The 27605-nt window shown below is 51.1% G+C and overlaps 1 long non-coding RNA gene across 1 annotated transcript; it reads right to left on the bottom strand.

The window, feature by feature from the left end:
• Window positions 1-24923: 24923 nt before the first annotated feature.
• Window positions 24924-27377, bottom strand: LOC115836906. The gene is made up of 2 exons (XR_004031909.1): window positions 27316-27377; window positions 24924-26438 (listed from the first exon to the last, which is right to left on the bottom strand). It is a non-coding gene; the product is annotated as an uncharacterized LOC115836906 (long non-coding RNA).
• Window positions 27378-27605: the final 228 nt, after the last annotated feature.

Below are 27605 nucleotides of genomic sequence, written 5' to 3'. Positions count from 1 at the left end.
AGCACAGGCAGGAGGGACAAGGCCAGCACGGAGGCAGGCAGTGCAGGGGAAGGGGGAGGCAGGAGCAGGGCTGGGAGGGAGGCACGCAGAAGGGAGGCGGGAGGAGGCTGCCCTGGTAGGTGAGCGCCCCTACGAACCATGGCGCGCCGAGGCCACTGAGGGTGAGACGTGGGCACTGGCCTCACAAAAGCCAGGGTCTAGGACATTCCCTGTGGCTCTCATGTGGATAATGGAGTGCAGCAGGCAGCCTGGAGACCTGGAGGCCAGCTGGGAAGCAGTCATGACTTCATTTTAATTAGTTTAAACTTAAATAGCCACATGGGGCTAGTGGCCACCATATTGGGGATTAGAGAACATTAAGTTGGGAGCTTGTGATGTGATGTCCCCGCGTGGCGGAAGATAGCTCTGCCAGAGGTGTAGGAAGCAGACAGGAAGGGTGGCCGAATGTTTGCAGGGAAACCAGTTACCCCACTATGGCGATAACCCAGGTGAGAGATGGTGGCGGCCCAGAGGGAGCAGGGCAGCCAGGCAGCATGTGGGTTCCTAACTTCATAGCTGTCCTCACCCGAGATCTAGGAGCCAGGGGGAGGAGGAGCTTTGGGGTGAGGGGAGAGGGTTGCAAGGATGAATTTGGGTTAAGACATTTTGAGTGTGAGGTGCCTGCAGGCTGTCTGGGCAGAGCAGTTCAGAGGGTATTCCTTAGATGGTTCGAGAATCCATTGTACTGGTGCTAAAGACATGGACTTGGAAGTTGTCAGCCAAGGGTGGCAGCTACATCGTGGGAGTAGATGTGGTCCCATGAGAAGACCCAGGACAGACCTGCACAACCCAAGGAGATGGCAGAAAGTGTCCTGAAATTCCCTCCTGGCGATGCCACCAACACATCTGAGCACACATGGGCACTCTTGGACTTGGCGGTGCTATCTCTGTTGCTGTTGGCCACCCATCCTCCCCATCCCTATGCGCCCCCAACCCACCCGCCCATTGCCAGCTGGATATCCTGACTGTTCTCACCTGGCAGCTTCTCTCGCTACCTGCAACTCCTTTGCTGCCTGGGCAGAAGCCAAAAGTACCAAAGAATTCACGGCCTCTCGGAACAGCCCTTGGATGTGTTCCTTTCACCTTCATAACAGCCCTGAGACACAGATACTGTATCATCCTGCTGTACAGATGAATAAGGTGGGGCACAGAGAGATGGGGCCACTGGCCCACAGTCCCACAGCTTGTGGGTGGCAGAGCCGGGATTCCAGCCAGGCCACCTGCCACCAAGCAGCACTCATAGCTGTTCATGCCTCCTCATAGTTGTACCTGGCTATGCCCAGCATGCGTGCTCATGCCATTCACCTGCCCTGACGTTGGGCTGCTTCCAGTCATCTCCGTGGGCTGCTTCCAGCCATCTCCGTGGGCCGCGTGGGAAAGGAGCAGCAGCATGTGTTATGCCACTGGCGCTGGCCCTGCCCCAGGCGCTCTCCGTGCACTGCCTCCTCGCCAGCCCACGCCAGGGGCTTCTCTCTTCCCCAGTCTCCACTGCAGGCCCAGCGCCGGGGCTGCTGCTTCACTGGAGGAAGCTTCTATCTTCACACTCAAGATTTGGTGTTAAAAAATAAAGAAAAATAAAGCTGGGTTCAAAATTAGCACAAGATTCGCTACAAAGAACACAAGACACAATTTCCTGTATGGTTTTTTCTTCAGTTTTTTTAAGACTTCCAGAAAAGTTTCCACTGCAACACACAGACCAAAAGGGTAGAAAATGCAAATGTGAGGATCCAACCTTGAGCCATCATCTGCCCCCAGCGCAGGGCAGCCACAGAGAGATCAGGAGAGGGACAGCAAATTCCTAAAGACCAGAGGCTCCAAACGGGAGATGCGTGAGAATCGTGAGGGGTCACCAAGACAGTGGGTTCCTTTGACCTTGTGCCCTGAGCCTGTAGGTGCTGGCTCCATACATGGATGGAGGATGCATGTGGAGGTGCGGAGGTGATTAATGGGTAGATGAGTGGATGGATGGTCGAGTAGGTGGATGGATGATGAATGGGTGGGTGGGTGAATGAATATGAGTGAGTGAGTGAGTGAGTGAGTGGGTGAACTTTGTTTCTGAAAACCCTATCACTTGACAGCTAACAGAACCAGTGTGAGAGGAAATGCAGCCGAATTCTTATAATTGCAGTTGTGGGACTCACACAGACTCACAGACACCTTTGAGTCCTGGCTCTGCCCTTGGTAGCCAGGGACCTTTGGACAGGGCTCACCCACAGGATGGACCTGCTGATCCCAGTAGCCCACAAAGTGGAGCTAAAGTATACAACCTAAGAGCACAGGGGCCCTGCATTCGACCCAAGAAAGAGATTGTAGTTTTCCAACACAGTTCTCAGGGGAGGCCAGACTCCAAATAGCTGTTCACACCCAGACAAATTTGTGGACTAACAGAGAGACAGAAAACCACTCCACAGAAAAGATCAACTTGTCACCATCCAAGTCTCTCTGCAATGGAAAAAGCAGCTCTGTGTACAATAGAGCTCCCTCATCCTTCAAGAATTCAAGCCCACAAATGACCAGTTGTGGTGGATTAATTTTGGCCACAAGTTCTCTGACACTCAGCCCTTTAAAGATGGGGGTCTATGCCTCTTTCTTCAATCCAGTGGGCTCTGTGCCTGCTTTGACCAGCAGCATAGGTAGAAGTGATGCTGTGTCCATTTCTACGTGTGAGACTTAAGAATACGCCAGCTGCTTCTTCCTGCCTCCTAGAACATGTTCTCTTGGTGTCCTGAGCCACCATGGAAGAAGTCCATTTATGCTGCTGGAGAGACCACATAGAGAGACCCAAGGTGATATGGAGACAGAGAGCTGACAGCCCTCCTATCATCCCCATCAGTGAAGCCACCTTGGTCCATCCAGAGCAGGCCATCAACCAGCTGAGTCCCACTGAGGGACCCCAGTCAATGCCAGGGAAGCAGAACAACCAGCCAGCTGAGCCCTGCCTAAACGGCTGACCGCAAAGTTATGAGATAGAATAAAGTGGTTGTCATTTATGCCACTGAGCTTGGGGCAGTTAGTTTTGCAGCAATAGAGAACTGACACACTAACTGTTCTGCCTAAAGAAGAGCCATGGACCATATGTGGTCTATGAGATACTATGACTCTGAGTCATGGAGCTCCAAAATCAACAAGGGTCAGGCCCTTCTAATTTAACTCTCACTCTGGCTTGATAAAACCCAGATCAATGAGGCTAAGACATGGGTATAAGATTAAAAATCCCAAATTAATTGACTTAAAAATTTCATTTCATCCCCATTGAAAGGTACTCCTAAATGCCCCTTAAGGAAAGGAAACATGGAAAAAATTAAAAGACAAGATAATATGAATTCTAATGGTGAGGATTATCCTTCTATAGTGTCCAGGCAACTAATGCCCAAGTCTTCCTCATTCACTTGTTTTACTCAACAGACATCTACTGAGCTGAGCACTTCCTATGTTCCAGGTACTCTAAGACACAGGCTCTAGGGGTACAGCAGTAAACACACACAGACACAGTCTGGTCCTTCTTGAACTTATTGCCTTATAGAGGACACATGCTAATTAAAAAGAAAAACTTGTTCAGGCGTGGCTAACACCAGCAATCCCGACTGTTTGGGAAGCCATGGTGGGAGAATTGCTTGAGGCCAGGAGTTCGAGACCAGCCTGGACAACATAATGAGATCCCATCTCTACAAACAAAAAAAAACAAGCATGGTGGTGCATACCTGTAGTCCCAGCTACTTGGGAGGCTGTGGCAGGAGGATAGCTTGAGGCCAGGAGTTTGAGGTTGCAGTGAGCTGTGATCACCACTGCACTCCAGCCTGAGTGACAGAGAAACACCCTGTCTCTAAAAATATCAAAAGAATAAAAGAAAAGCTCCTGCTAGGCACGGTGGCTCACGCTTGTAATCCCAGCACTTTGGGAGGCTGAGGTGGGCGGATCATGAGGTCAGGAGTTCGAGACCACCCTGGCCAATATGGTGAAACTCCGTCTCTACTGAAAATATAAAAGTTAGCCTGGCGTGGTGGCACACGCCCGTAGTCCCAGCTACTCGGGAGGCTGAGGCAGAAGAATTGATTGAACCCAGGGGGCAGAGGTTGCAGTGAGCCGAGATTGCGCCACTGCACTCCAGCCGGGGTGACAGAGTAAGACTCCATCTCAAAAAAAAAAAAAAAAAGGAAAAGCTCCCACACAGGAGTGTATGCATGCCGAGGTGGCAAGCTCTGTGCATATGCAATGGGGGCAGCCCTAATCTGGAGGGTGGTCAGGAAAGGTTTTACTAAAGTGGTAGACCCTACTTCAGGTAGACTCTGAAGGAAGCAGGAGTTAGCCAGTACAGGAGGAAAGAGAGTGGATTCCAGGCCGAGGAAATGGCATGTGCAAAGGCCCTGGGGTAGATGGAAGGGGACATGACATGCTGGAGACAGTGGAAGAAAGCCAGTGTGCCTGGAGCCAGGAGAGCAAGGGGAAACAGGAGACAGCCAGGGCTCAGGGGTTGGGGTGGGTGAGCAGGGCCAGCCCACGCAGACCTTTACAGAGCACAAAACCCACGCTCCTTGGCTGTTGAAAAGATGTCCACTTTCCAGCGAACGTCTTGCATAGCTGCTAGATGAAGGGCATCTTGGCTGTGTCAAAACTCCTTGAAGGCCAGGGCTTGAAGGGCCACAGAGACTGCCTCAGCTGCTTCTCTCCTGGGTAGACCAGATGGTCCACAGAGCACAGTTTCCCAAGGGGGAGAGGCCAGGGCCTGAGCCACTCACAATTCCCTGGCTATGTTACCTCAGGAAAGTCCTTTAATAGCTTTAGTGAGTCTGGGCTTTGGTTTTCTTCCAGAGTGCAGTATGGGAAGGGGGAAGAGAGTAAACTTCCAGTGGAGAACCCAACAGCCAGCCAGGTGGCCAAGGTCACCGTCCACTATGGTAAGTCACACGGACAGCATGGACCATGGATAGGAAGTGATGAGAACAGAACTTTCATCTGAGATCTTCCTCCCAAAAACCGATAATCCCAGTTTAACCATGAGAAAAACATCAGAAAAGCCCAAACTGAGGGATCTCCTGCAAAATTCTACCTGAGCAATCCTCAAAACCGTCAGCATCATCACAGACAGGCAAAGTCCCAGAAACTGTCAGCCAAGAGGGGCCCACGGAAACCCAATGGCTGTCACGCGGAATCCTGGATGGCATCCTGGGACAGCAACAGCCACGAGAGGAAATCTGAGGAGATTGGAATTAAGTGTGGATTTCAGTTAATGATCATGTATCATTATTGGTTACTTAATTAGAACGAATGCACCATGCCAATGTAAGATGTTAGTAACAGGGGAAACTGAAAGCAGGTAGATGGGAACCATTTGTATTATTTTCTCAATTTTTCTATAAAACAGTGCTAAAAAACAAAGTCTATATGCTTTAAAAAGTTCAGATACCCGGCTGGGCGCAGTGGCTCACGCCTGTAATCCCAGCACTTTGGGAGGCCGAGGCGGGTGGATCACAAGGTCAGGAGATCGAGACCATCCTGGCTAACATGGTGAAAGCCCGTCTCTACTAAAAATACAAAAAAATTAGCCAGGCTTCGTGGTGGGCACCAGTAGTCCCAGCAACTCAGGAGGCTGAGGTGGGAGAATAGCGTGAACCCAGGAGGTGGAGTTTGCAGTGAGCCGAGATCGCGCCACTGCACTCCAGCCTGGGCGACAGAGCAAGACTCTGTCTCAAAAAAAAAAAAATCAGATACCCAGGCCTCATCTCTAGAGATTCAAATTCCAGCCTGGGTTGGTGCCGGCACTGATCTTTTTCGAAGCTCCCTAGTGCGTGGCCAGGGGCGAACGGCCGAGCTTCACTGTGGACATGGGTGGTGCGGCCATAGCAGGAAGGGCGGTGGTGCTGCAGTCGCTCTGGGCTGGGTCCACAACCAGCCTGAGTTAAGCTGCACTGAGCACTTAAGGACGCCGAGTGACCATGAGTCGACAGTGCTGTGGCTGGAGTTCCTACTCTGGGTGGGAAAACTGAGCTTGATGCTCTGAGGTCACCGTCAACCACAAGATTCCACGGCTCCAGAAGGAAAAAGCTACCAGATTCTGGACACCTGGATTCTAGCTCAAGCTATGTGTCCTTTAGCGACCTTCTGGACTACAGTGTCCAAATCTCCATAGACAGAGGCCAGGACTGGCTGCTGACAGCTATCCTCCTGAAACAGAGCAGTGTGTCAGGCTAACCCCCAGCTCCCCTTCGGTGGAGGGCTACTGAATCTTGACCAACGTCAAGGTCAGTGTTGTCTTGTAAAGAGCAGTAAGTTCTGCAGTGAGCGTAGCGTCGAGGAACGATGGTTATGCGCAGGAGCCCTGGATTTGGACTGCGCTGGTGAGTAGCAAGCTGCTTAACTTCTCTGTGCCTCTGCTTCCTCATCTGTAAAATGGGAATGACAACAATGATGACCCCACAGCACTGTTTGCAACTAAAGGAGATGATCCAGGCAGTGTTCCAAAGATGGTCACTGTTACCCAGGAGACAGGGAGCAGGGCTGGACAGAAACTCCATGTTTTACTCATTGATGTGGACCCAGGCTTGGCATGTGGGTGGTTAGCAACCATCTGTGGAATTCTTCAATAATTAACCAAGTATTATAACACAAAACACTGAGCTGAACATTCTATAGTGGAACAAAGTACCTACAAGACACAGGATGGAAGGAAAGACTCTGTAGGTCCTAGAACTTGGGAAACATTTGCCTTGTGGAGTGTGGCAGGCAGAATAATGGTGTCCCATCCTCAAGACCTCCATGTCCTAACCCTGGAACTTATAGATAGGTTAGGTTACACAGCAAGGGGGAATTAAGGTTGCAGATGGAATCAAGGTTGCTAATCAACTGACCTTAAAAGAGGGAGTTTATCCTGGATTACCTGGGTGGACCCACTGTCATCACAGGGTCCTTATAAGTAGAGAAGAGGCAGAAGAGAGTCAGAGAGGTGGGATGTGGGAGGGACTCACCTGGCATCGCTGGCTTTGAAAGTAGAGTGAGGGCCCACAAGCCAAGGAGTGAAGGTGACTTGTAGAAGGTGGAAGAAGCAAGGAAACAGATTCTCCTCCAGAGCCTCCAGGAAGAACAAAGCCCACATCTTGATCTGAGCCCACCAGGACTGACACTGCACTTTTGGCCTCCAGCGGTGAAAGAGACTAAATTTGTATTATTCATAAATTTGTGCTTATTTATTACAGCAGCTATGGGAGGCCAATACAATGAGTGTGCAAGAGCCTGCAGCGAGGGCCGGAGACATCTGCTCAGCCAGTGACAGGGATGAAAGGTGACAAGGGCTCTAAGCATATTTTTGGACATAAGGAGAGACTGTTAAACTGTAGTCATCACTCAACGCTCTTCTCACCGATTTATTTGCTGTTATTTTCAGGCTTTTATTCTTTCAGATGACTGGCCACAAATTTCAGTGTTTAAAAGCAGGTTACCAAGAGAAAAATGCTGAAAGCCCTTGCTCCCAGTCCCCTCCCGACCCATATACTCTCAGACACTGGATAGGCCATCAAAACAACTGAACAAAGATATCTGGGGGGTAAATTACAGGCTACTTTCATTTACTCAGTCAGTGGCCGTCACTACGCTGTAGTGGATATTTGTCACTAATGTGGGCACCCCAGCCTCAGGGCCCCTCTGCTGTTTACAGTATTTCTCCTCCCGTGAGAAGGGAGTAGGACATGCCAGACACTCATGTTCCCAGCCTCCTTCGCAGCTAGAGTGCAGCCATGTGACTGAGGCTCCCCAGGTGCCCCCACACCTGGCGTCAACTCTGTAACCAGTACCGAAGAAGCAAGGGAGCAGGACCTGTTGACCGCCCACCCAACATCCTTCTATGAGGTCCCATGCACCTTAACCACAGTTGGCATTTGCTGTTTACAACAAACACCTCTAACTGATTCAGGGCTGGGACAATGCATGCAAGGCCCTGCAATGCTGTCATCAAAGGAATGTTCTGCAAATGGCCCGCCGGCTCTGGTCATCCCTCTCCCCGGGAGGATTAAGGAAGGCTTGGTATTATCATCACCAAATACAATTAACCAGCACAAAAACTACGCAGACCAGTCAAAGGAGAATTAGGAAGATACCCAAGAGCAAACAGCACTGCCCATCCATCAAGGCGCCACTCTCTGTGGGGTGCTGGGTTCTGTGGCAATGCCAGAAATGGCATGATAGGAAAGGTGGCTCACCCTCTCTCGCTCTTTCTAGCCCAGTGGCATTCTGAAAGTGCCTTACTTTGCATGTGATACCTCGTTTTCACTCCAGCAACACAGCCAAGTGGGCAAGGCAGGAGAGTCCCATTTTACAGCTGAACAAGTGGAGGCCCAGAGGGGTGGGGCCATTTCTGTAAATGATGGGGCCAGGGCAGGAACAGAAGGCTCTAGAGTCCTCAAGCCTTTCTAATTGGCAAGGAAAGGGGTGGGAAAGAGGTGAGGAAGAGAAGTCTGATAATGTCCCTCAGGATGTCTCGGGCTGCAAGGAGCAGAGTCAGGTTCCTTGACTCCAACTCAAGGGAATGTCTGCCTCACAGAGAGTCCTAAATCAAGGCAGCCTGGGGCTGGCACTTCAGGCTCTGCCACTCCCATCTCCATGTGTCAGTGCCATCCTTGGCTGGCAGCAAGATGGCAGCCCCATTTCCATCCCATCCTCTGGACACGCCACGTGGCAAGGAAGGAGGGACCTTCCCGGAAGCCCCAGCAGGTCTTTTTCCTCCCAGCTCATTGCCCATTATTCAGTCCCATGCCCCTTCCTGAGCCAATCACTGTCGAGAGGGTGAGGGACCTTAGAGAGGGATAAAGATTCATAGCTGGTAGTGTGGATGGGGACCCCTCCCACTGAACCATACAGAGGAGGACTCGATAGCTGAACAAGATTAGGACTCTATGAGCAAGGAAAAAAGGGAGAACGCACGTCGGAGGTGAAGCAACACTGTTCCCATCAGTGGCCAAGTTCTATGAAAATCCTGGACTGCCACCTGAGCCTGGTCCCTGAGTCTCTGTTTCTTTCTTTCTTTCTTTCTTTTTTTTTTTTTTTTTTTTGAGACAGGGACTCCCTCTGTCATCCAGGCTGGAGTGCAGTGGTGCAATCACAGCTCACTGCAGCCTCAAACTCCAGGGCTCAAGCAATCCTCCTGCCTCAGCCTCCCAAGTAGCTGGAACTACAGGTGCACACCACCATGCCTGGCTAATTTTTTTAAATTTTTAAATTTTCTTGTGAAGATGAGGTCCCCCTAGGTTGCCCAGGCTGGTCTAGAACTCCTGGGCTCAAGTGATCCGCCCATCTTGGCCTCCCAAAGTGCTAGGATTACAGGCATTGAGCCACTGTACCTGGACTCAGTTTCTTTATCTAGACAGTGGGAACGATGCTCTTACAAGATGCTGGGAGGGTTAGGTGGCACGGTATGTTCACAGGTTCTCAACAACCTTGAATTGCCGTCCTAATTAGGAAGATGCTCAGTTGTCACTAGGACATTCCCCCTTTCTTCCTTGTTCACAGAACTCTGACTTTGTGCAGATGTCCAGTCCTCCTCTATAGACTTGAGGGGAGGGGTCCCCATCCTCACACCCAGCTATGAATCCCCATCACTCTCTAAGGTCCCCCATCCCCCTTCACAGTGACTGGATCAAGTAGGGGCATGAGACAGAATAAACACATTTATCTTCCCTGTACGCCAGATCCTCCACAGACAGAGCCTTTCGATCGCTGGCATAATCCATGAGCCAAAGCATTAGTGGTGCCTGTGTCTATTTCTTCAAGACCTGGAGCAGGCCGTGTGTTGGAAACATGCTGCCGCCCAGGGCTCTTTGGGTCATGGAACTGGAACTAATTACACTGAAGTGCCTCTTGGTCCCCATTCAGCAAGAGTTACGATCACCAGGAGCCCCTCAAGGTAGTTAGCTCTCACCTGATGAACAGTTCAAAGTGAGAACACGAGTCAGCATTAGCGGAAGATGGTGATCAGTTCCAGAACATTCCGGTCACTTCACAATGTGTTGCTCACCAACTCACGCATTCACCCATTTGGTTGTTCATTCGACAACCATCGCTCAAGTGCCTGCTCTGTGCCCCGGGAGTGGACTGGACACGCGGTCAGCATCCACTCTGAGTTTCTAGGCACAGGCTCTTCTTACGTGCTTGGCATTTTTAAAGCAATCCCATTTGAAATGCAACCGAAATTGTAAGCCTCGTTTAAACTGATTCTTTTCTTCCCACACAACCTAAGACAACGTGTCTGATGATGTCGTTCAGACTTTCCAACTACAAATAACCTTTCGTTCAAGCCCAAGAACATGATGGACGGGAAGGAAAATTTCTTGTGAAACCTCTGCGCTCACCGTGGTTTGAGAGGAAATATCATCTTGGCTGTGACAGCATCATGGTCGATTCTCACACCCAGAGAAAGGAAACGCCGACTTTAACCTCAAAACGAGGAAGATCATAATAGTGAAAAGAAAAAAAAGAAAGATAAAAAACGTCTACCCCAGAAATCTCTGACCGCTACCCAGCCTGGGAACATGTTGGGAATTTCTCCAAGGAAAGAGAGCTCCAGGACAACCCCAGGATGGCTGAGAGCTTGGGATAACAGAGAGAGAACCAATGAGGCAGCCACGGGAGGAAGGCAGATGCCAGGCAAGACGACGGTGGCAGAAGCGAGTCAGGAGGAAGTGGCTTTGTGAGCCATCGACCTCACAGAGGGGGAGAAGCAGAAACGTAACCAAGCAAGGTGCAGAGCTATTTTCAGACTTGGGGTTTTCACCCCAGGGTCCCCAAAGTGCTTGGGGCAGAGTACAGCTCCCCTTTGAGAAAGTCGGTGCTCTGGACTGATGAAAAAGACAAAAGAGAAGCCAGGTGAGAAGAAGGAGAGTCAGGGGATGCGGGGGTGGCACATGTCCTCAGTGGAGCCTTGGGCTCTGGGCACCCACGCTCTGGGCCTCAGTTTTCTCACCTGCTCACTGAGGTTCTGTGTGAGATTCCTATGGCGGCTGTAACAAATGACCAGAAATTTAGTGGCTTGAAGCAACACACATTCATTCTTTTACAGTTTTGAGAAGTCGAAGCACGGGCAAAACAGTTCCTTTCTGGAGGCTTTAGGGGAGAATCTGTTTCCTCGCTTCTCCAGCCTTTAGAGGCCACCTGCAGTCCCTGGCTCACAGCTGTCTTCAAAGCCAGCAGCCGCCATCACCCTGACCTCCACCTCCATCAACCGTCTCCTTGCTGACCCTGACCCTCCCGCCTCCCTCTCACGAGGACTCCTGCGATGATGTGGGGCTGTGAAAGGAAAATCTCTTGGGCCCCTTCAAGCTGGGAACTGCTCAGGGCAAATCTCCCTCCCATTCTATTCAAACTCATCCCTCTGCTCACTGAGATAGATGCATATTCTGACTGCCTCACTTATCAGAAACTCAAAAGAATGCAATCCGTTGTCTCACCTAACTGTGACCTGGAAACCCCTTTCCTGCTTGGAGCTGTTCCCGCCTTTCTGGACGGAACCAGTGTACTTCTTACATATATTGATTGATGTCTCACGTCTCCCTAAAATTTATAAAACCAGGCTGTGCCCCGACCACCTTGGACACATGTCGTCAGGACTTCCTGAGGCTGTGTCGCGGACGCACATCCTTAACTTTGTCAAATAAAACTCCTAAAGTGATGGACACTTGTCATTTTTCTCGATTGACAGGGCCAACCCGGATAATCTAGGCTACTCTCCCCAACTCAAGGTCACATCTGTAACGTCCTTCGTGCCATGAAAGGTCACATAGTCACAGGTTGTTTCCTTGAACTCCCTAAGAGTCTCTGTAATAGGATGACCCTTCTACGAAACTCACTATCAGTTACAATGGTGGCTGATGTTTATCCAGGGCTTCCTCTCCCCCAGCTGCCGCTCCATGACCCATGTGTTCTACCAGCATCCCCACAAGTTAAATCCTATCCTCATGTTCTGTCCACAGATGGGAAAACGAGGCTTGGGGTGAGCACGCTAAATGACTAGTTCACGTTCACACGGCAGCAGACAGCAAAGCGCGAGCTCTCGGCCACATCGGTATCCTGCCACCCTGGTGTCAGAGGCAAGAATGGCCTCACCTGACTGAATCAAAACAGATCCAAGGGTTGAATGTAAAGCTTCTTAGCAACAGGAGCTGTCATCCATTGCTCCTGGATGAGGATGCAAGGTGGCACTGCCACTTTAAAAGACAGCCCGTCAGTTTCTTGCAAAACTAAACAGGCTTTTCCCATTCGATCCAGCAACCATGCTCCCAAGTGTTTACCCGAATGAGTTGAAAGCGTATGTCCACACTAAAACCTGCACACACATATTCACAGCAGCTTTATTCATGATTGCCAAGTGGCAAGGAGCTTCCTGAGGTGCCACCAGTGAGCTTTGCGATGCCATCTGAGTTGCTGAATTAAGACAAAGTCCAGGAAGGAAAGACCAAGCACGTCACCCTAGTAGCCTGGACTGTTTCTCACCGCCCTCCCGGCACGGCGTCCTCAACCCCTCACCATTCCCCTCACACCACGTGCTCTCTGACCTTGGTCCTTCTCACTCTGTCATGCCCACACCCTCCCTGTCATCTTAGCTCCTCTCAGTTCTTTGAGTCCTGGATCAAACCCTACCTGCCCTCCATCCAAATCCCTCTGTGTCCCTGAGATTGGATAAGGACCCCTCCCCTGTTTCCTTTTCCTAGACCGTGAGCTGGGGAGGGCAAATGCAGGAGCACCCGCTGTGGGCCCCACATCCCAGCTCTGAGCCTGGGTTCCCTGACCCTTCAGCGGGTAGCCTGGACACTCAGGGTTCCCATATGGGTTCCCAGCCCCAGTCTCTCCTTTCTCTCACCCGTCAGCCACACACTGCCCGGACATCTCCAGAACACACCCCTGGCCCTCTAGCCCCTGCCCTGAGGTCATAGGATTTATTGAGAATTCATCGAGAGCCACGTGCGAGTCAGGTGCAGGCACTCCCCCACGAGCCCCACGCAAGCACGTGGAGCCACGGAAACTACTCCCATCATCCCTGTTTTGCAAATGAGGAAACTGAGGCTCCGGAAAGCCAGGTGACCCACACATGCTCAGCTCGCTAGAAAGTGTCAGAGCCTAAGTTCACCCACGTCACCCCGGTGCCCTCTCACATCCCACACCTCTGATGGCGTCCCACTGCCGAAGAATAAACCTAACACAGAATCCAGCATTCAAGGCCATTCCCCACTGTGGCTCATACCCGACCTCACCGTCACACCCCTCACCATGCCTGCACAGCACAGCTGCCTCCCAGACAAAGCATGCCCCGTGGGCCTCGGAGGTCATGCTTGCCTTCCCCATCTGACACTCTCTTTTTTTTTTTTTTTTTTTTTAACCTCGAGGCCAAGTTTAAATACCATGTTTCTGTGATGCATTCACTCTGGGAAGAGTACAGCTCTGGGATCAGCACTGCCCAGCCCCTTAAACAAGGCTCCCTCATCTAGGGAGCAGAAATGCAGCTAACCGTGACTGCAGCTGGATTAGGAGGGGATGGCGGGAACCTCGGTTCAGGCTGGGCAGGGATGGGCCTGTGTGGTGAGGAGCCTGAGGCTGATGTTAGAAACCACCAGGAAGACCCAGGGAAGCAGCAGGAATCAGCACCAGGCTGAGTGATGGCCGGGCTCCCTGGTGGAATCCCTTGGAGTCCCATGTGGGACCCGCTGTCATGTCTGAGACCCAGACCTTCTCCTGGTTTCCACCATAGCTTCTATTTACCAAGAGGACCCACACAGAGTAGGCAGGCGGATATTCAAAATACTTAGCTGCAGGCAGCAGCCACTCGAGCAGATGTCAGCTCTGCAGCACGGTGTGGGCTCCCTTCCCGATCCCCAAGAACACCCATGTGTCCGCCAGGGAAAGATGAAATGCAGTGGAGAAGCTAGAGAGCCTAAAGCGGCACTTCACCAAGAAACAGACAAGCAGCCCAGCCCCACCAGTCATCGGAGAAGTGCAAATTTAAACCAAAATGAGCACCGCTACACCCACCAGGATGGCTGAAACATAAGCGACTGAAAGTACCGAGTGTTAGTGACGATACGGAGCCACGGAAACCTTCGTGCACTAGGGCGACCCACGGGAGACTGGCCCTCTCGATTGACAGGGCCAACACGGATAATCTAGGCTACTCTCCCCAACTCAGGGTCACATCTGTAATGTCCTTCGTGCCATGAAAGGTCACATAGTCACAGGTTGTTTCCTTGAACTCTCTAAGAGTGTCTGCAAGAGGATGACCCTTCTATGAAATCCAGGTTGTCAGCAGGTCAGCAGGTCGTCACGCTGAATGTGCACACACCTGTGACTCAGAAATCCCGCTCTGAAACAGATACACCTGTGCACGACCACTCACTGCAGGTCCCCCAGTGACAACCAAAATCTGGAAACCAAGCAGGTGCCCCTCCATGGGAGAGTGGGCCAGTCATGGCACAGTCACACCACAGAATGCAGCAGGAGCATTCCAGCTACATGCAGGACTCCAGCTGCACGACTCCAGCTACACGACTCCAGCTACACGTGACTCCAGCTACAGGACTCCAACTCAGCAGATCAGCTACCACGACTCCAGCTACACGTGACTCCAGCTACAGGACTCCAGCTACACGCAGCAGTTGGGGGCTCTCCCCGCCTAGGGCTGAGCAAAAGAAATCAGACACAAAGGAGCGTGTACTGTCTACTCCTGTTCATATAACACTCAAGATAACAGGCACGTGTCTAGGGACTAGTTGGCAGTAAGAGTGTAGAGAAAAGCAGCGGTGCTTACCCTAGAAGTCCAGATTGGGCTGACGTCAGCGGGGTCAGACTGCCTTCCCACCAGCGTCTCCTCTCGGTGGGGGAGAAACGAGCGTTAGGCGCCAGCCCCGCCAAGCGGAAGATGGGGAGAAGGTGTTTCCGCCAGGCCCATTCTGCAGCAGCTGAGGCCCTTTAGCAAGAAAATATCACATTGTGGCGGGGCGCGGTGGCTCACGCTTGTAATCCCAGCACTTTGGGAGGCCGAGGCGGGCGGATCACGAGGTCAGGAGATCGAGACCACGGTGAAACCCCGTCTCTACTAACAATACAAAAAACTAGCCGGGCGTGGTGGCGGGCGCCTGTAGTCCCAGCTACTCGGAGAGGCTGAGGCAGGAGAATGGCGCGAACCCGGGAGGCGGAGCTTGCAGTGAGCCAAGATCGCGCCACTGCACTCCAGCCTGGGCGACAGAGCGAGACTCCGTCTCAAAAAAAAAAAAAAAAAAATAAAAAAAAAAAATTAGCCGGGCGAGGTGGCGGGCGACTGTAGTCCCAGCTACGCGGGAGGCTGACCCAGGAGAATGGCGTGACCCCGGGGGGCGGAGCCTGCAGTGAGCCGAGATCGCACCGCTGCACTCCAGCCTGGGTGAAAGAGCGAGACTCCTTCTCAAAAAGAAAAGAAAATATCACATTGTGTCTTCCCACCCCATCTGCCAGGCGAGGAAACGGAGGCTCAGGGAGGTGAAGGGACTTGCCTGAAGCGGCACAGACACAGCAAAGACGGGCAAGACACCCCCCCCACACACCCACGACCTGCCTCCCGCCTTGTGGTGCTGCTGCCCTTTCCGCTCCAGGCCGGGGCAGGGGGCAGCCGTCCCAGAGGGCTGTTGCTGTTGACCTCTAGGCCCTACAGGTTTTCCTGCCTGAGAGGAAGAGAAAGGATCTCAGCTGACATCAGAATCAGGAAATAAAAGGAACCCTTGAAGGAACGACCTTAGGTTTCAGAAAGGCCCAAGTCCCCACCTTCACCCGGGCCTTCGGAAGAGCAGGCGCACCCTGAGTGAAGCTGCTCCTTGGCTGAGTCTCGTGGCCTTGCCCGGACTGAGCAGGCACAGCTGTCTGAAATCACTGTTTTCCTAGTGGCTGCACAAAAGCCCCCATTAGCATCTGGAGACGTTCAGAATAGCCCCATCTGCCACCCTGGGGGCACTGAACGCCCCCATCCACCTACCCCAAACCCAGTTTCCAAGCCCCAGCTCAAGGTGGCCACCTGCATCCTCCTCATCCATCAGGAACGAGCTGATCCCCCACTCTATGGAGCCCTCGTCCCCATCCTCTGACCCCCTGAAGCCCGCGTCAGGTCCAGCACAGGTCACTGCTTGCCTTAGAAGTGGGAACCATGTTGACCAGCTCCGGTGGGCAGCCAGCACACGCCCATGTGTCAAGAACCATTTGTGGAACCCGCACTACGTGTTGGAGAAGTGACAGTGAGCGAGACAGACACAGGCCTTCCCTCCACAAAGACAGACAGCCACTCCTGCCTTCCTGCAACCCAGCACTTCTGACATTCGGGGTTGGGTCCTTCTAGCTGGGCAGGCAACAGCCATCCTTTGCAATATGGGGTGTCAAGTAGCATCCCTGGCCTTGACCCGCTAGATGCCAGTAGCACCTGCTTTCCATCATGGCAACCAAAAATGTCTCCAGACATGACCAGATGTCCCAAGGGCCAAACCACCCCTGGCTGAGAACCACCCACTGGTGGACACAGCTGCACAGCATCCTTAGTGGGGACATGTTAAATGTGTAATTCCACCTGCTAAACACTTACCACACACCGCCTCCTCTGGTCCTGGGAGGAAGGAGCTCCTTTACAGATGAGGGAAGGGCCCAATAGTGCCCTGGGATCTGTGCTGGGACTTTCGCTTGCTCCCGTTATAAGGGGCAGAATGAGGGTCCCAGCCTCAGCCTGCTGCCCCGCTTCCTGGTGGTGATGCGTGGAGAGGTTTGGAAAAGATGGGAGTGTTGTTGACATGTCCAGGCTTCGGGGACCCTCCTTGCCACAAAAATTGAGAAATTCATGAGAGAAGCTTCCTCTGCAAAGGACAGGCCATAAAAATCAGCACCTCGTGCAGCACAGAAGAGAAGCACAAAGGCCCTTCAGAGACCAGAATAGATGACAGGTCGTGTGTCAATCAAGGGGGACCCCGGCACAGAAGCAAAGTAGGGACACTGATTCTAGTGCTGGCCCTGCCGCCGCGAGCACCATCCAGGGCGTCCTGGCTGTGGACAGGGGACTTACTTGGCATGACCGTCCCGAGAGTGAATAAGAGCAGCTCAGGCCAGGAGGTGCCATGGGGTGCTGGTGGCACATGCCTTTGACTCTGGAACTAACCTCCCCCTGCTGATTGTGTACCTAATCTCATCAAAGTTATTTAGCCTGTCTGTGCCTCCGCTTCCCCATCTGCAAAATGGAGAGAACGAGAATGTTGCCAGGCTAACAGGACGTCAGGATAATGGAATGCGTGCCAGGTAGGTACCGGACAGCCATTGGCACGCTCAACAGAGGTTAATGCAAGGAAGGGATTTGCAAAGGGACTAATCTCATGGGTGTGCGTGGGTCTCACACAGAGGTCACAGACTTTCTTTGGAAAGCTGGAAAGAGGCAGATAGTGAATATTTTTGGCCTGGGGGGCCGCACAGCCTCTGCTGCAGTCGCTGAATTCTGTCATTGCAGTTCCGTGGCCAGATTCGGTCTGCAAGCCAGATTTGCTGACACCTGGTCTAAGGGAACCAAAGGAGACAGAGCAGGAACGAGGATGAGCTGTCACCAAAGGCAGGGGACTGGGGGGGCCAGGAGAAAGCATGGCTGCTGGAGCCCAGGAGGAGGGTGGTGTGGGGGCCAGTGCCTCAGGGGGAACATCGTTGACTCAGGGAAACTCAGGGAGAAAACAGGGGAGTAGGCACTCTGACCTCTCTCCTCACTCCCTCTGGTCTCCCGCTGGGGCACCTGTTGGGGAAGCTGCTCATGGTCCCTGGAAGAGATCAGTCTCCCTGGGAGAGCAGGCGGATGTTGGGACAATAGGAAGGTGTTCAGCAAAGCAAGCTTAGAACATGGTCTGCTTAGGTAGGTGCCCCAGCACTGTCATACGCTACGTCGGTGAAGAGGGCCTTCGGAAAATCTCTTCGCTCCGTCTGATCGACTCCCCACCCACTGGGCAGCCTCCCACATTGCTGCCCATGTCACTGGGGCACAGGGAGAGGCCGACACAAACACTCAGGTACGCTGGCAGTTGAACGAAGGTGGCGGCGTGGGTTAAGCATCCCTCTGTCACTCAGCTGAGGAGACCATCCTTAGGCAGAGAGCCCCTCCCCATGGGCCAACCAATCCCGGGGCACGGGGGACAACCAATAGGGCTGAGGACCAAGGCCAGGGTCCAGAGGGCCAGCTGGCTTTCACCACGCCTGAGTCAGCGTGCACGATTGAATGCCTTGCCACTGAAACTGCACCTGGGAGCAGCCCTGAGCCAGAAGCGAGGGGCCTCTACAAAGGGGGAGTACAAGCCAACAACCCCCAAACAGCCACAGTGGTTGAGAACCAACACTCCTCCTCCAGGGCTATGCCGAGTTCTTCCATCATCACGGTCATGAGAGTCTTCCCAACAGCTAACACGCACCCAGGGCTTACAGTGTGGGGGCTCTTGTCCAAGCATGTCACATGCATGATTTCTTTTAATCCTCACAAACACCCCAGGAGGTCAGGACAATGAATCCCCACGACATCCATGCGATGTGGGAAGAATCCATCATGGGTATAGTCAACGATACTGAAATTCAAAGAGAAGAAGTCATTTTCCAAGGACACAACTCATCAGTAAGGAGTTGGGATTGGAACCCAGATCTAGCTGACTTCTCAGCCTGTGTGCACCCTTTGCATCAGCCCACACTGGACCTGGATAGGAATTCAGGCACATTCCCCAAACTGTCTTCCCCTTCTCCCCCTCCTCTCCAAACACCACCCTCAGCTCCCCCACCCCATCCTGCCACCCAGCAGTTCCACCCACAGGGGTCCCCGCCTCTGCCCTGCAGCCCTGTCGGGCTCAGTGATGCAATAGCCCCAGCCAGCCTTGCAGTTGAAATGTTCTGAAATGTACAGTAGACCGGGCCATCTGCTTCCTCCAAACATCACCTTCTGCCTCTGCTGAGAGCCGGGGCAAACGTGCAAGGATGCAAAAGCAACAGTCACTTTATTTCTGGTCTCAGGATTTCGAACTGGCCTGGATTGCTCAATGTCTCCTTTCAGACACGGACAGCAGAGAGGCCAGGAGGAAGGCTCCGCAGATGCTACAGGAAGGGAAATGCTGAATGGGGAGATCCCATCTGGAGCTGCTCAAATGCACCGTGATTTTTCTCTCCAGAAGCTGGTCAAGAAAACAGCCAGGGCTCTTCCAGGAAGATGAGCATTAATAAAAAATTAAAAATTAAAAAAAAACAACCAGAGGCCCTTCTGAGAGATTTTTGTTTTCAGGTTTCCTTTTTGTTTCTAACTCCCTCTGGCCCTTACTATTTAGAAAAAAGGAGAAGATGCGTGTAACTCATGTAAAGCCAGGAGCCATGGGGCTCAGTCTCAGAGGAGTAGCCTCTTGAGAAAGCATAGCTGAGCAAACAAATGTAACCTCAGATTAACTCAGACCCTCCATCTGCACGAGTTGAGACCCAGGAGGTGAATACACATGGAGAAGCCACCACATCTGTAAACAGCCTTTTCCCCTCATCTGTACCTCCTTCGGGCCAGCCCGGTACTGCCCGGACGCTCCATGGGAGCACCTTCTCACCTTTCTCACCTTTCTCTGCCTCCTTCCCTTTCTTGATCCTAGAGTTCAACTTGGCCTCTCCCCAGCAGGAAGCAACCCCTCCAGGAAGGGAGGAGCAGGCTCACAATCATGTTCTCCCTGGAAGACAGGGGAGGGGAGATTCTCAGTGATTTCCGCTGTAAGACTCTTGTTCATTCATTTAACCTCACAGAAGCCCCATGATCTCGCTCTTATGTTTTCAGTTTTTTATCAGGAGAAGAGGATTGGAAGGGAAGTCCCATTTCTGCAGCACCTCTTCCGTGCCAGGCAGCTTTGGGGAGGCTGTTTCGGTAGCCCTGCCTGCCCCTCCTGGAGCCCCACGTCATTCATGTCTGTGTGCTCTAGTGGCCCCTCCTGTTCACGGCCACCTTCACCACCAAAGCCCGACCCCACTGCATCCACTCACTGCCGCTCGCTCTGCAAGCGTGAACCGAGCGCCCCCGAACCCCAGGCACCTGGCAGGGGCTGGATAGAGCTGGGACGTGGCCATCCTTGCCCTTGCACAAACGCAGAGAGCAAATAAGTCATTCCATTGTAATTATTTAATAACTGCATGATAAATATGTATACCACTATGATAAGTTATCTAATAATTGTATAGTTATACCATCATACCTTCACTTCCGTAATTCAAGTAACTTTGTGAAATAACTACATTTATAATTAAAGATAACCAAGCAACTCTGTAACTATATAATTCTATAGTTAATTTAGTATCACATTATTTTATAATTACTAATTATTAAATAATTACCTAGAATTATTTAATTGTTAACCTTATAGTTCATTGACATAAATTATTGTAATTATTTATACTTGTAACTATTTAATAATAAATAAACAATACAGAAAGGGAGGGAGGCACTAATGATATGTGCAAATCCACTTTCTTAGTACATACTACATGCCAGGCACTTTTCTAAGTGCCCCATACTTATTAAGTCATTTAATCCTCCCAATAGGTAACATTATTGCCCGTTTTTTACAGATGAAGAAACTGAGGAACAGAAAGTTTAAGTGACACTCACAGCTAATGATCCCTGAGCTGGAACACAAACCCTGGGTCATCTGTGGTTCTGGCCACTGCACAAATATTCCTTCAAAGTCCTGACAAACCCTCTCTGAAGCAAACGCAACCCGTCACCCGCTCCACCCCACCTGCCCCATTCCAGTTTATGCAGCTGTGACTCCCCCTGCCAGCACCTGCAGCAGTGTCTGAGACTGCAGTCGCCTGAGCTCACCCCTGCACATAAGGCAAGAGGAAAGTGCCAAATAATTAACAACCCGGGGCTGGCTCTGCACAGCTTGGGCCTGGAGATCCCAGGCCTCCGGTAGCACAGGGTCACCATTGGAGCCACAGGTCCCCTTCTCCCAGCGCTTCTGAGATCACCTCACATACAGGCCGCTTACCTTGAATCCTTTTGTTTCTGTCTCTGCTCCTGGGGGAATCCAAACCCGACTCCACCCACTTTCCGATAACGACAGCTCACACTGATAAACTGCGAGTCTCTGCCAAGCGCTGTTCTGGGTTGCCTTGATGTGTTAGCGCACTCAAGCCTCACAACAAGTGGGGAAACTGAGGCTTGGGGCATCTGAATAACCCAGTCTCTTTCACTCGGCTACAGGTGGTGGAACTGGAGGTTCAAACTGGGCATTCCTGGCCCCACAAAAACGATAACCCATGGCGGGCTCTTTTGTTATTTTTCTTGCTTTTACGAAGAAACTTTGGCCAAGCCTTAGAGGCGGGGAAGAGAAGGCGAGGAAAGGTGACCTGTTTGCCCTGAGGGATGAGGAATGGGCGGATAAGGGGAAACTTCGCACTAGGCTCCAGCCAGAGCAGCCAGTTTACGGGAACTCAAAAGCACCCTGTGCTGCGTGCTGACCCTGGCAAGGAGGGGTCTTTGTAACCCAGTAACATGTCAGAGTCGTGCTCTGAGAGGTCACCAAAATGGACAAGAAAAAGGCTCCATTATGAAGTAGGTAGAGTCCACTGCCATACTCCCAAGACAAAGTGGGGAAAAGGCCCATCTGCCTGGGACTCAAGGAATAGGGTCAGAAAGGAGCCAGGAAGCCCAAGGAGAGGCCAAGGGGATAAAAGGCAGGTGGGATTGCAGCAAAGGAGAGGCTTCGGGGCTCCCATGTCAGGTTGAAAGCATGGCTGCAAATTCCTGGACACTTCTTCCTCAAGAGGTGGTGTTTCTGCCCATTCCCCTTGAACCTAGGAGGGCTTGTTTGTCCAGTTGAGTGATGGCTGAGTAACAAACACCCATTCAGCTTCCCCTGTGTCCATGGGACTGCCCTGACACTGCCATATTGTGAGAAAGCCCAAGCTCCATAGAGAGGCCACAAGTCAACATTCTCATCAATATCCCAACTGTGCCCAGCCTCACCTCCTTCCAGCCCAAGCACCAGACATGTGAATGAAAAAGCTTCCAGGTGGTTCTATCCGCAGGCCTTCAAGTCACTCTCAGCTGTTCCCAGCTAAGATTCCAGACATTGCAGAGTAGAGAAAAGCCAACACCACTGTACCCCATCTAAATTTTGACCCCAAAAATAAAGCGTTTTTTATACCGCTAAGTTTAGGAATAGTTTGTTACATAAAACGGGGAGACTGAAGCCATCCCCATCCCTGGCAGACTCCATCCAGACTGAAAGGTAGCCCAAAGAAAATAGGAAAGAAATAATATACACACTCTTCTCAACTCCTAAGATGTTCCACTTGGATTGTGGTAAAAGACTGAACGCTTGTGGGCACCTCTCATCCACAGACATGCTGCAAGTCAAAACATCAAGTCAAATAAGTTTGGGAAATGCCGATTTAAATGGGCTTCTTACCATGAGCTAGGCATTTTAACAGGTTAATGAACGGTGTGCTTGAAGAGAAAGCCTGGGATCAGGTGTGCCCTGGGACCAGGATATTTGTCATTCTCCTCCTACTTGTAGTAAAAGCAGCCAGATTTTCCACTGAGAAACTGCCACCCCCACTCTCAGCCCACTGGGTTGTTAAAATTACAGTCATTAATTATAGATTATTCTTTAGAATTTCTAAACATTTCTGAGTAATTGCGTTGCGAAACTTTCTATTATGGAGAGTCTGAATCATGCACAGGAGTCATTTCTTCCTGATTCCCACAGTTGCTTCTTTATGGAGAGAAAGTGGCCCTGCGGCAGGCATGGATGGCTGCCTGGTGAAGCCCTTTCGGGAGGATTTTCCCAGGATTTCTAGGACCCACTGGATCGTGAGGATGCTTGGACCCAGGGGTCATCGTCTCCAGCCTTCTGAACCTTATGAGCAAAATGTTGTGTCCCAGATGGATTTTGCACATTTTTTCTGAGACAGTCTCACTCTGTCACCCAGGCTGCAGTGCAGTGGTGTGATCTCGGGTCACTGCAACCTCCACCCCACCGGGTTCAAGTGATTCTTGTCTCAACCTCCCAAGTAGCTGGGATTACAGGTGCCTGCCACCATGTCTGGGTAATTTGTGTGTGTGTGTGTGTGTGTGTGTGGTGTGTGTGTGTGTTTAGTACAGACAGAGTTTCATCATGTTGGCCAGGCTGGTTTCGAACTCCTGACCTCAAGTGACCCACCAGTCTTGGCCTCCCAAAGTGGGATTTTGCAAAAGTTAATGAACTAAGTGCAATCACCCAGAAAGGAATTGTTGAAATACCTTAACTTCTTAAAACGTTTTTAAACTACCAAGAGTGGAGATGGCTTGTTTTTCAGGATGTCCCATCAGCCCGTCCCCACTAGCTTCCCTCCAGGGCCCAGAGCTAACCGGCCAGTGTGGGGTCAGCATCTCAAAAGTCAGTTCGCTTCCAGGGCCCTCGCAGCATTCTCTAGAAACCCGAGTTCTTACAGAAGCATCCTGTTCCCAAATTTCCTCCTCGGCAAATGAAAACACTCCCCTCTCCCGCCTCTCCCCGAGCTTGCTGCAAGATGTTGAGTAGGAAGGATTTGTCGACTGTCTGCACGAGAGCATTGAACTCTGGGGAGACAACAGACGATATCGACTTTCCATATTTGGCCCTGAGTCCACAGGACAGAGAAGAGCTTGCTTGTAAACAAAATTCCTACTTGCAGTGTGCGGACATTAGTGTGACTCATGGCAAAGATGCCTAAGACAGTGAGCAATGGACCCAGCTGCTGACCTTTTGCGTGGGGTGTTAGCAAGCCCACCAGCTCAAGGATGGCAGCGACATCTGGTCATGAAGCCTCTCAGGCTAAGCTGTCCTCCTGGGACATAGATGGCTCTCAGTCAGCCACGCATGAGCCTGTGCCTCAGTTGCCTCATCTGTAAGCTAGAAATGAAGAACAGGCCCAGTCTCACTGGGCTCATATGAGGGCAGAGGAGAGAACAGACATGGCCTTGTGGATGAATCATGCTGGGGAACTTCTCTCCACCTGGGTTGGCCAGCCCTGCACCTCCCGGAACTGATGGGTTTTGTCGTGTTGATGGATGGGAACATCCCACTAGGCTGGAAGTCATCTCTGTGACTGCCAGCCTGGGTCCCTCATGTCCGTGCTATCTCCTGAGGGCCTAGCACAGCGAGATGCGCTTAAATAGGACACACACTCCAGCCACATGTAGCTGACCCGACCAGGGAGGCCTCGTACAAATCACCCCCAGCTGCATCCAGGAGGATGAAATCAGCACAAGACCTCACCTCCTCCACACCCTTCTGCACACTCATCCGTCAGCTCACAGAAACCCAAACAGGCCCCCATTCAGAATAAAAATATTCTCCAGTGTTTTTATTCCATAGGATCAGTCCAAGTCTCCGTATCTTTTTGCTGTTAAGGGATAGGTTGAAAAAAAATCCTTAAAACAGGAGTTGGGTGAGGTGGCTCACACCTGTAAACCAAGCACTTTGGGAGGCCGGGGGAGAGGTTGGGGCAGAGCACATGAGGCCAAAAGTTTGAGATCAGCCTGGGCAACATGGTGAAATCACAACTCTAATTTAAAAAAAAAAAAATTAGGCAGATATGGTAGCCTATGCCTGAAATCCCAGCCACTTGCGAGGCTGAAGCACGAGAATCACTTCAACCTGGGAGGTGGAAGTTGCAAGGAGCCGAGATCGTACCACTGCCCTTCAGCCTGGGTGACAAAGCAAGACTTTGTCTCAAAAAAAAAAAAAAAAAAATCCTTAAAATCTCAGTGCAATATTGTTTTAGTCCAGTGCACTGAATTAACACTGCACATTGTAGCAGTAACTCCCCCTTTACAGAACCTAGAATCTGGTGAGAATTACATCATATTTGACAGTGACTAAAAAAATACAGCACACAGCAGCTTTAAAAAAGAGCATTTTAATAAAGAATAAAAGAGATCAATATACTGTTTTAATGGATACAAAAATAAATATTCATTCAGCATATTAAAGATATGTGCTTTGACATTCATTTGAATTGGAGATTCAAGCCTATTGTTATCTTATGAACACTTCAGCAAACAGGTCTGCCATTCTTAAAAATATAATGCTTTGTTGGACAAAAGGGAAAAGCCACGTCCTCTGGTCTTCTCCTCTATTCACCTGTGCATTCATCCAAATCTAAAGGACCTCTGGGTCTGACTGTCCCCTCCACAGGCGTGACGCTGGGAAAAGGAAACGGGCGTATTCTGGCTTTTCAGATTTTAAACCGGAAACTCTCACGGTCACAAATCCATCATGAGACCTGGGAGACTGGATGAGCTGTTTCCCAAATCCTAACACCTTCCACCTTCTCAAAATGAAGGCTGACAGGTGAGGCCCCTTCCTGCCCTTTCACTGGAAGGTTCTGAATGTGGGATGGTGCTGACTCAGGCTGGGTGCAAAGGAGAAAGGAGGACATGGAAAATCTGACAATTCAAAGTACAAATATTTTAAAGACATGTGAAAACCATTTGGAAAGAAGAAAAGAGGTATCTGGAATGATTTCATGACAGAAATGAAAAAAATAAATTTCGTTCTAATCTTCCTGGCAACAAAGCCCGAGAGGAGAAGGGTTCATTGTCTGAAGATAAAAACACACCCGTTTGCCTGGATATGAACACATATTCCTGCACCGAATTCTAGAAAGAATATAGTTTCTTCCAACAAGCCAAGAGTTTTTCTTGCACTCATTAAAGGGGGTTTTTATCTAAATATTTTTAAATCTTATTAAAATGCATAAAAGTAAAAAGATATTTCACATAGAAACAAGCCTATGAAATCATAAATCTGTAAGTCTAACAAAAGATAAAGACAAAAACAACCTTGTTTTTACAAGTTGACTTTTAAACTCCAAATTCCTTTATCGAAGCAGCTATCTGCTAACATTACTGAATGACAAGTCTTTGGAAATGATAGTTAACCGAAAATGCAGAAAGAATCATAGCAACTAATGATAATGATGGGGAAAGTGTAGAAAATAAAATTTTTAGCCACAGGTTGTGGTTACAGCATCCAGGCCATCAATGACATCTCAGCAGGGCTATGCCGACACTTTGTATTAAACATCTACTCCTCCGAGAATGCCCTTACTAAATTAAGTGCAAAGTAAGGCATCCCACCCCAGAGAGAGGGATCCACATCCTTTAATCATGATGCGGGCCACTGTAACAGGGAGATGGATGCAGGACACAGCCGGGGTGGGGCGCCCAAGCGACGCACTTAGACGGTGATCTGTTGGTTTTCTCTGAAAAACGGTCTCTGGTGTGAGGCACAAATATCTGGAAACATCCGGAAGATCTGGTCTGGCGGCGGCTCCTCGGGGGCCTGCATCACAGAGCCGGCTCTGCAGCTCTTCCCAGCCTCTTCTGCCAGTTGCCGGACATAGAGCTGCTCAATCTAGATGGGAGGTGCAGAAAGTCAGAGGCAGAGGCGGAGGCTCCAAAGGGGGTGGGCACTGTCTTTGACCCCAGCCAGGTCCTCTGATGACCCCAGTGCCACGTGAGTCCCAAGTGAATGAGCCAGAATGCCAAGAAAGGGCAAGCAGTACTCCCGCCAAGACTGTTCCATAATCCCCGGTACCGTCCCAGCTGGGACAGCCGGCACCCAGAATCCCACCATTAGAGAGTCATTCCTTTGACTACATGAAATAAGGGCTGGCAATGCCCTAATCTGTCACTTAGACCTTCAGGCAACTGAACAGGTAGAATCTTTCTGGAGAAGAGGCTTAGATTTAAAAAACAAAAAAGAAGAAAAGAAAACACACACACACAGATTGTGCGCGTCCCAGACACCAGAAGATGGCTCGGAGACGGCAAGAATCCACTTCCGCCATATTGCAGGTCTTGCCCAGGCCTGCCTCCTACACAGGTGGAAACTCGTCCTTGTGTCCTCTTCTCCAGCCCAAAACTTGATCCTCACATGAGGGGGCCAGGAGACCTGGATGCAGGGCTCAAAGCTGCCCATACTGCCGGGCGCGGTGGCTCACGCCTGTAATCCCAGTACTTTGGGAGGCCGAGGCGGGCAGATTACCAGGTCAAGACCATCCTGGCCAACATGGTGAAACCCCATCTCTACTAAAAATACAAAAAATTAGCTGAGCGTGGTGGCATGGGCCTGTAGTCCCGGCAACTCGGGAGGCTGAGGCGGGGGAATCGCTTGAACCCGGGAGGCGGAGGTTGCAGTGAGCCAAGGTCACGCCATTGCACACCAGCCTGGGCAACAGAGCAAGACTCCATCTCAAAAAAAAAAAAAAGAAAAAGCTGCCCGTACTTACCTGCACGAGAATGAGTTTGGAGCGCAAGGGGGCCATATCCGGAAACTCTTCCCCGAAACACAGCACAACCCTGCCATCAGGAAGCCGGCCCTGGCTGTTATAGAACTGCTGCAGCTCTGGAAGGACACAGGCAGAGGGTGTTTGCAAGCAAGGCCGAGATGACCTCCAATTCCTGCAGCAGCAGGGCTGGGGGATCAGGAGGCCCGGGGCTTAGCAGAGATGCTGCAGCATTTAGGCCAGGGCACCATGGGATCTCAAAGTGGTGGCCCTTGGGCCAAATTCCAAGCAAG

This window comes from Nomascus leucogenys, chromosome 2, assembly GCF_006542625.1.
Source record: "Nomascus leucogenys isolate Asia chromosome 2, Asia_NLE_v1, whole genome shotgun sequence".
NCBI classification, from domain to species: Eukaryota; Metazoa; Chordata; class Mammalia; order Primates; family Hylobatidae; genus Nomascus; species Nomascus leucogenys.
This window is presented reverse-complemented; position numbering and strand designations above follow the sequence as displayed.